This window comes from Canis lupus, chromosome 2, assembly GCF_011100685.1.
Source record: "Canis lupus familiaris isolate Mischka breed German Shepherd chromosome 2, alternate assembly UU_Cfam_GSD_1.0, whole genome shotgun sequence".
In the NCBI taxonomy this organism is placed as follows: Eukaryota; Metazoa; Chordata; class Mammalia; order Carnivora; family Canidae; genus Canis; species Canis lupus.
In genome coordinates this window covers 52,512,580-52,517,843 of record NC_049223.1, presented here as the reverse complement: position 1 = coordinate 52,517,843, position 5,264 = coordinate 52,512,580, and the positions used below count along the sequence as shown (strand labels likewise).

At 39.6% G+C, this 5,264-nt stretch overlaps 1 long non-coding RNA gene across 1 annotated transcript; it reads left to right on the top strand.

Annotated features, from left to right (window-relative positions):
- The first annotated feature begins 292 nt into the window (after positions 1 to 292).
- LOC119870276 lies at positions 293 to 4,260 on the top strand. Its single transcript, XR_005355627.1, has 3 exons — positions 293 to 450; positions 2,951 to 3,191; positions 4,060 to 4,260. It is a non-coding gene; the product is annotated as an uncharacterized LOC119870276 (long non-coding RNA).
- Positions 4,261 to 5,264: the final 1,004 nt, after the last annotated feature.

Here is a 5,264-nt window from a genome sequence, read left to right as displayed (position 1 = left end):
CAGAATGGAGTCTCTCAGTGAGCCATATTTCCTGGGTTTCTTTATCTTTCCCCACCCTTCCATACATACATGGCAATCAAAGGGCTAGTGTTTGATGTTATTGGGGACCACACATTTTTAAGTTGTTTCCTAAAGTTTGTCTTATCATAAAATTTTATTTTAAGCTTTCAGGCAGAGAGTTTTATATTTAACATCCTAGCTTAAGTCAGTGGAAGCATGTATGAGTTTTCAACTATTGAGCTTTTTCTTTATTTGTTTTTGTTTTGTTTTGATTTTTGTTTTTCTTAGAAAAGGGACTTTGAAGAAAGGAAGACTAGGAAATGTCCATCCTGCTCATCTTAACAGGGAGAAAAATCAGAAACATTCACCCTGTCGACATTAGGAAGGAATATTCAGAGTCCTAGAGATTTTCCTGGAAACTTTTCTCTACCACTCCATTTGAGCAATGAGGTGAGCTTAAAGGAAAGGAAATGCCAGCCCTCTTCAACGATCTGATTTTTCAGTGACAAAGAACCACTGCAATCACTTACCACTTCCTAGTTCACAAAGCATTATCTCATTTATCCTCATAACAACCCAAGAGTCATGATGAAGAGTTTAATTTCATAGACTAGTAAACAGTCTGAGAAAAGCTCAGGGATTGGTTGAAGAACGTGCCACTGATCTGAAGTACAACTCAAATATTTGACCCCAAGTCCAGTGCTCTAGAGTGAAGTTCAATCTCTGTCTTGTGGTCCAGGTCTGCCTGTCAGGACTTGCTTCCTCTAAGTGACACTGTCTCAAAGGGAGTAAGCCTAGATCACCAAGTCACGTTTAAATTGTGCTTTATAGCTCTCTCTAGTTGACCTACTTATTTATTAATGTCTGTCACATATATTCATATCCAGCTTCCCATTATATTGAATTCATAGAGTTTTTATAGAACACTTCAAATATAACTAAAGACCATATTCACTGTATATATTAAGCAAAATTAAGTAAAAACAGACTAGAATGACTAGTGTGACTTGGATTTTGCTAGGTAAACAGATACTATATATAAGAAATAATATTGGACAATTATAAACCAAAATCTTTAGAGATTATGGTTGTGTAATGGCATTATGAAAAATTTTAAATTATCTTTTTTCTATTTTTCCCCAAATTTACTATAGTAACACGTTACTTTTATAATTAGGGTTAAAAAAAAAAGATAAGTAAATGTCAATAAAATGTTACTATACCCTTCTGTGCTATAAAATTCTCCAAACTTCTTAGGGCTCACCATAGCTGGGGACCAATATTTCTATCATTCCTTCTCTACAAGGAGAACCTGTCATGAGCATGCATCGCAGGGAACTAGCATCAGAAGCCCATCAGCCTGAACCCCTCAAACCCTGCCTCTCCAAGCCCCTCGGGGCAACACAAGAGCCAATATGCATTATGTGGGGATTTCACCCAGTGTTCAGGAAGCAAAATTGTCAGCTGCTGGGCTCAGGCTAGGGCTGAAACAACTAGAGAAAACAAAACTCACTTTCAGAATCCAGAAGGTAAAAGCAGACACATGGCCAGCAAGGGCCAAGCAGAACTGGAAGAAAGTAGGAATAAGAAATAGGAGCCAGGCTGGCAATGAAATGAGGAGTGTGGGCAGCTGTTATTAGCAGGCCTGTAATGCCTGAGGTGCCTCCAGCACAGTTGGTTGGTTGGTTATCTTATCCTTTGGCTAGGATGGGAGAGGATGGAAACATCCTGTTTAAAGGGGAAGACAACACGCTTGCATGCCATGAAAACAGACAGAACTGTGTGTGTGTGTATAGGCGTATATAGCTGTACAAAATTGTAGAATTTTATGTCTATCTATCTATTAATTAAAAAAATAATAATTGCAATTACCTAAAGCCTTTGCTGGAAGAGACTGGAGTCCTAGAGATATATTGTAATGTGAAGAACAGAAGAAATCAGGCCATTAGAGCTTCTACTACTATGCGTTAAAAATTTTGGCTATCCAGGATTCCTCTTAATCTGATTTACATGCTCACAGGTTTAATTCTGCTGAGCCCCTTTCTGACACAGTGCAAAATAATCTTTCCACCAGAATTCATATCCTCTGATTCATTCTCCCACTGTCTAGGAAAGTTTGCTCATCTGCCATTCCAAGTGGTTGTTAACGACATACCGCCTCTTCCAGGGGCATCTGCATTTCTTAAAAAAAAAATTTTTTTTAAATAAATAAATAAATAAATAAATAAATAAATAAATAAATAAATAAATAAGAATGGACAGCCAAAGCTCTCGCATAATGAATCTCTGCTGGTAGGAATTTTATCCATCCTGGTAGAAGAACTAAAGGGCTTTTATGCAGTCTTCCCAAATCATACTACCTGAGAAGACTTGTGAAAGGCCTCTGGTCCTACAAGCAAGGCACACACTTGCTCTGTTATGCCTTAGTTACCACCCATTTGCTAGCTGTGCTTGGTGCAGCATACTTCCTAGAGACTTGCTCGAGCGTATTCATTTTATTACAGTTATCCTTAGTGTCTGGGAGCCAGGGCTCTTCTAATTGTTTGGAGTGTAAGATCTTTGTCCAATTACTGTACACACTAGTTTTAAGAACTTTTTATTGATGGAAAAAATGACTCATGGTGGCTTGCTGCATACTGTGTGGTTCTGAGGTCCTGCTACCCAAGGATCTTAATTTTCTCAGGAGCTCTTGGTTCTAATGGCTTCTTCGGCTATTTAGTCCATAAATAGAAAGCATGTTTACTTTTGCCAGAGAGGATTTTTTATAACTCAAGAGTTTCAATTCTAGAGAAAGAGGAAGAATTTCATGATTAGCCACATGATAGGTTCAGAACAGGAGACATCTTTGAGTGCCCCACCTCCTCAGAACAGGACAAAGTCCTTGACCTTGGGAGAGGGGGAAGGGGAGGCAAAGAGAAATAATAACATTTCCCTTGACTTGTCATTCCAGACATCTTGAACAGAGGCCATAAACTGGACAAAGGAAAATGAAGACTGCTATTTGGCCTCCCTTGCCTAAGGCCTGGACTAGATCTATTCAATAGAACTTCTGCCTAAGGAATTCAGAGCTGGTGCTAAACAGCATTGTAGGGAAGAAGAGAGATGAATGGGTACAGTCAAGTCTTGGTCGCTCAAGCACCATGTATTGCCATCAAGCAAATACTTTGCTCTGCAAAGTATTTATACCTGAGGTAGGAAAGGAGCTTCTGTTGAGGCTATCATGACTAAATCTGTCTTTTGGGGGTGAAAGTCAAATGTCATTTTCTCTAGGAAGCTTTTGCATCTTTGAGTAGAAAATCTAATGGCAGTTGTTTAAAGTCTCTTCTGGAAAAGACCTGAGTCCTGTGTTCCTTTTCTGGTGCATAGAAGTCTTATAATTACTTGTGTGTCAATATATTCTCTCTACCAGAGTGGAAGCTTCTGCAGAAAACAGATTTGGGAAGAATGAAAACCAAGTGCTTAAAAAACAAAACAAAACAAAAAACCAAAAACAAAAAACGAATCTTAGTATTTTCAGAAGCTGACCTTTTGTTTCAGAAACTATCTGGAGCTCACTAGAGAGACTGCCTACAAAGAATCTAGGCTACATTTTTGGGGTTTGGAGGATGCTCCATCCTGCAAATAGAGAAGAAGGGTCCCAGAAGTCTTTCTTCCATCCACAGCAACAAAGGAGGGTTTATTGGGATATTGCTGGCAGGTTTAAGGAGAGAGTTTGTGTATTTTGTGTTGTTTTCTTGCTCCATGAGAACTGGTCCGTGTGTGTGTGTGTGTGTGTGTGTGTGTGTGTGTATGTTTGAAGTCTGCACAGGAAGTTTGGGTTATGAGAGTCTCACTGCTAGATGAATTCCAATGCCCCGTGTGCCTGGGCCAAACCATAGGCCAAGAGCAGTACAGAATGCTGGCCATTGTGTGAAGAAGTGGAACAGGAGGGAAGGATGTGTACTGGCCCAGTGGCAAGGAAGCCGATGGTTTGGGGTCTGGGAGGGAGATGGGTAAGGACATAGTGACAAACTATCATTTAGGATTTCCTTAGCTAGCTCTATTTGTCTAACTTCCAAGGTACCTGGCCATGACCCAGCGTGGTAAGAACATTGCTGTGAGAACCTGGACCAGAGTCACTGTGGAAAAAGATGTTGCCTCATTGTGGAAAGATTTTTACAATCTGCAATTTGCTATAGGCCAGCAATCCTCCCACTGACAGCCTTTTTTGAAAAAAAATTAAAAATAAATTTAGAGTTTATGCATAATAAAAACTTTATGTGCCATAAAAATTGTTTCTCTGGGACTGCATTAGGATCCTGGTCTGAGCCACATCTTCTGGAGCTTGTGTTTGGTGATGTGTTGACTTAATTCTCTAATCCATGCCAAATGAAATAAATAGCCCTATTTTTGATCTGGTAACACAGAGTGGATGGCCAAGGGACTTGTGATCAAAGGTTGTACTCCCTCAAGGACTAACAGTTGAATGCTCTGCTTTAGGATATTGTAGCTTTCAGGCTGGTTGAACGAAGGCATCCAGGCATATGCTTAACATGGAGACATGCAGTAAAGTAACATTAAAACAAATAATTCCGACTATGCCCAACAAGTCATGCATTGGCTTGAATTAAATATACTTCCATTTGAAGTGGGTCAGCGGAACTCAGAATGTTCCATTTGCATCATCTTAGTTTGTTAGGATTATACTGACCAAAATTAATTGGGTTTGGCTCACACAGTAAGATCAGCTTAATATTTACTCAGTTTTTAAACTCTTCTGGAGAAAGCATACTGAACCAGTTCAGATCAGATACGATATGCACAAAGTCTGAAAATCAGCTACTCCCACTGCCTCTGCCTGGCCCAGAATTCTGACCATCTCCAATTCTGGAAGAATCTAATCTGTTTGTCATTTAAGACAGCTGTGACCTCCTCCTGTGCATCTCTGTTAGGGACCCAAGTCCTACACCCAGTCTCACCAGCATTTCTGCCAGCTTTCACTTTACTAAGACTCGGCTATTGAATTTAGAGATGTGTTCCCATCTCCTCTGATGCCACTGTCTTCACATAAATGTTTCCCTGCTCATAGGGAATTCCAGAAACTTCTCAAATCACAATACCAAAGGAATTCATAGGGTAATTGAAAACTATCAAACGTGGAGCAGACTTTTTAACAAAAACAACAAAAAGGATACATTTCAAGGAGGAATAAGTGTTATTGCTGTTTTTCTCAAGGGGTTTGGATGAATTTCTTTAGAAATTGCGTATTTGAGGAAAAACCCCAA